The sequence below is a fragment of the Archocentrus centrarchus genome, chromosome 19 (assembly GCF_007364275.1).
Source record: "Archocentrus centrarchus isolate MPI-CPG fArcCen1 chromosome 19, fArcCen1, whole genome shotgun sequence".
NCBI lineage: Eukaryota > Metazoa > Chordata > Actinopteri > Cichliformes > Cichlidae > Archocentrus > Archocentrus centrarchus.
The window spans coordinates 18,151,369-18,155,140 of NC_044364.1; positions in this window are offsets into that span (position 1 = coordinate 18,151,369).

Sequence of the window (3,772 nt, forward strand, 5' to 3'; positions counted from 1 at the left end):
AGTGTTATGTTGGCTGATTTCTTTCAAATATTGCAGCACAAAAAATAGAAAATATACATTCAGATAACACAGCTGCCGCAGATGTGTCAGCTGCATCCATGATTAGGATCTCCTGTTCCAGCACATCCCAAAGATGCTCTGCTAGACTGAGATCTGTGGCTATGGAGGCCATCTGAGTGCAGTGGACTCACTGTGATGGTCAAGAAACCAGTCTGAGAGCTTTGTGATGTGATGTGTTATCCTGCTGGAAGCAGCCATCAGAGGATGGTACACTGAGATCATAAAGTGATGGACATGGCGAGCAACAACACTCAGGTAGGCTGTGGAGTTTAATGATGCTCTGTTGGTGCGAAGGGGTCCAAAATGTGCAAGAAAATATCCCCCACACATCACCCCAGCAGCCTGAAGCATTGGTACGAGGCAGGCTGGATCCTTTCGTGCTGTTTACACCAAATTCTGAGCTGACCATCTGAATGAACTCATCAAACCAGGAGACGTTTTCCATTTTCTGTTGTCCAGTGTTGGTGAGTCTGTGTGAACCGTAGCCTCAGTTTCCTGTTCTCAGCTGACAGGAGAGGCTCCTGGTGTGTTCTTCTGCTGCTGTGGCCCGTCTGCTTCAAGGTCAGCTGTGTCATGCATTCAGAGATGCTCTTCAGCGTACCACTGTGGTAATGAGTGGTTATTTGAGTTCCTGTTACTGTCCTATCAGTTTGAACCAGGCTGGTCATTCTCCTTTGAAATCAACACATGCCTGAATGAGTTGCTGCTATATGATTGGCTGATTAGATATTTTCATTTACAAGCAGAGACGGTGGAACACAGATCAGGAAACATTATGTTAATAATAACATAATGCATAAATAAATAGAGAGGGCGTGGTTTGCAGTCACGCATTTCTGTGTGAAAGTAAGTCAGATCCTGCTGGCTTTCCCTGAGACAGTCATCCAGTCCAGCACTCATGCTGGGTGATGACTGTTTCACTCCCACTCCCACTCGCTGCTGCAGCTGCTTCGAAAGTACGGACTGCGTATAAAAGATGGATGTGGCTAATGTGACACCAGCTGCTGGTTTTAAACCTCAATGTTTTTGCCATGTGTGGAGGGGAAACTCTTTGTGGGGCTGTGAGCATGTTTATTTCTGCTGTAAAGCTCCGCATTATAACACCGCCTCCAGTGGCCATCAGAGGAGCTGCAAGACTGTTTTTCTGCTGCAGTTTGCAGATTCAGGCCTCAAGAAAATCAGTGTGATGTTCCGATAACTGGCTCTGGCTCCCAATCAGCTTTCCAGCTCCTCTCAAAGGTGTTTGATGGGGTTGAGGTCAGGCCTCTGACCTCAGTTCCTCTACACCAGGGCTCTTCAACTCCAGGCCTCAAGAGCCCCTGTCCTGCAGGTTTTAGATGTGTCTCTGCTTCAGCACACCTGAGTCAAATATAGAAGTCATTAGCAGGACTCTGGATAAATTGACTGCATACTGAGGAGGTAATTCAGCCATTTGATTCAGGTGTGTTGGATCAGGGACACATCTAAAACCTGCAAGACAGGGGCTCTCGAGGCCTGGAGTTGAAGAGCCCTGCTCTACATCAAACTGGCAAAGCTCAAAATATGCTGAAGCAGCAAAGTGCAGGGTGAAGACGAGAAGTATAAATCCTCCCCAACTCCCACAGATATGTAATGTCAGATGTGTAAATCTAACTGTAAGGGTCTGATTTCAAGCTCCGCTGTAAATCAGTCCACAGACAGGAGTTGAGCTTGGAGGAATGTGGGACTGAGCGGGGGTGGTGGTAGTCTGATTCACTCTGATTCATGGCTAATAAAACAACAGTTTACAATGAGTGTGGTGTGTTTTGGAGCAGAGAATTTTGTCTGTGCTTGCTGCCCGTTTAATGAGCTCATTCTGCACGAGATGATACGCGATGACCAAGCCCCACTTCAAAGTTTTCTGGGCGTTGACTCAAGCATGCAGCCAGCTGTGTGTTTATTCTGCTTTGAGTGCAAGACTCTCCAGGATAACAGACTGCAGTGTGACCTCTGTGTGGTCTCCTCATACATATTTGAAGGTTTCTGGCTGTAACTACTTTAAACTCAGGGTAAAACAACAGAATATCGCTAATAACAGCGTTTTAAACGTTTCAGTGTGTGGAGATAAGATTGTAATCTGAGACTCTCCGGAGGCCAGCGGCAGTGACCTGGCATGACTTCTCATGCTTGTAACACTCTTGACAAATCACTTCCTGACGTGTGCTAAAACAGTCGAGGTTGAGTCAGAAACACTTAAACCAGGTCATGAGAAGAAAGCAGGAAAATCAACTGCACTGACTCAAACACAATAGCTCAGTGACTGTTACCAGCTTCCCCATTTTTAATACCAACACAAGCTGCAACTTTGCTACAAAATAACTTTTACTGAGTCACAATTACAAGAACAGAGCAGCGACAGCAGGAATGCAGTGGCAGTGTTTCTGTTACACTCGTTACTGCAGACAAGCAGAAACAAGCTACTCAGCTTTCCACGAGTCCATAAATCTGAGGACAAATTAATTAGCTTTCAAATTTAAAGAGCAGTTAAACAGAGAGCAACAATACAGTCAGTGAACTGCATGCTGTCACAGTCAATAATTTTCAGGCTTTTGTCTTCTGCTCATATTTCTGTAAAAATAAACGGAACCCATCCTCCTCCTCCTCCTCCTCGCTGAGGAGCTGTGCAGCACATCTGGGAAGCATTTCCAGGCAGTGCTTACAGAAAGCAGATAATATGGACACTGCTAAATCAACAGGGACCACCAGAAGAATCCATGAAGTGGCAAAAAAAAGTTGTAGGAAATTAAATTCGTACATGTAAACGCAATAATGCAACTTTAAAAACCTCAACAACAGAAAGCCAAAACACTGCTGGCCACCACCACCCCACTCAGCCTCCTGACAGGAGAATCTTTAAGAGGCATGAATTACCTGCAGGTACCAGCAGGTCTCTGTAGAGCTTGATGGGTGCATCTGAGCCTCAGTCGCTTGCAAAAGGCTAAAATCATAAATATAAAGCACTGAGAACACTGTCTGTGATTGGCATTATGATGGTAAGAACTAACTCAGGTAGTTCCGCATCTATGGTGTGAATTTGAACATCCTGGGTCACATCGTTCTCGAGTTATCACATTCACATAGTTGAAAGCTGGCCGCCCGGCGGGGTGACAACACCCTGGCAGCCTTTTCAGGCTGAGGGGTAAAAACTAATGAACTGAAGATGGGAGCTCAGAAGACAGCAGCCAAAGCCCCTCTACGAGCAGCTCCTGCAGGCGGTTATTCAGAAGCATTGTCTAAACTGGCTTTAAATTCAGAGGTCACCAGCATGTACAGAACCACCGCCTACAACGGCTTCTGGTTTTATCATCTGTGGTCTCTGACTCTGCTCTGCACTTTGGTCTCCCTCCTTCTATCATTAAGTGATCCATACTGTGCACAAGCTCATCTGATTCCCAAAATCCAGACTGTTTCAGCAGTGTGGTTGCTGTGTTGTTGGGGAAGTTAGTGAATTGTTTCCTGCCTCAGGTGAAGAGGTTGGACGCTCACATTAATTCGCAAACTGCATGAAATTATGAACCTCAGCAGAGAGGCAGAGCAGCTGAGACAAACTCAGAGGTGTATCAGCACCTACAAACTGCTGCAGATGGAAATAGCCTCCTTACAGCAGTCCTGCCTGCTGGGCTCAAGCTTTTCCTCCACTTTGTCGCACTGAGCAGGACTTAGAAGAACTCAACTGAAAGCATCCACATGAGAA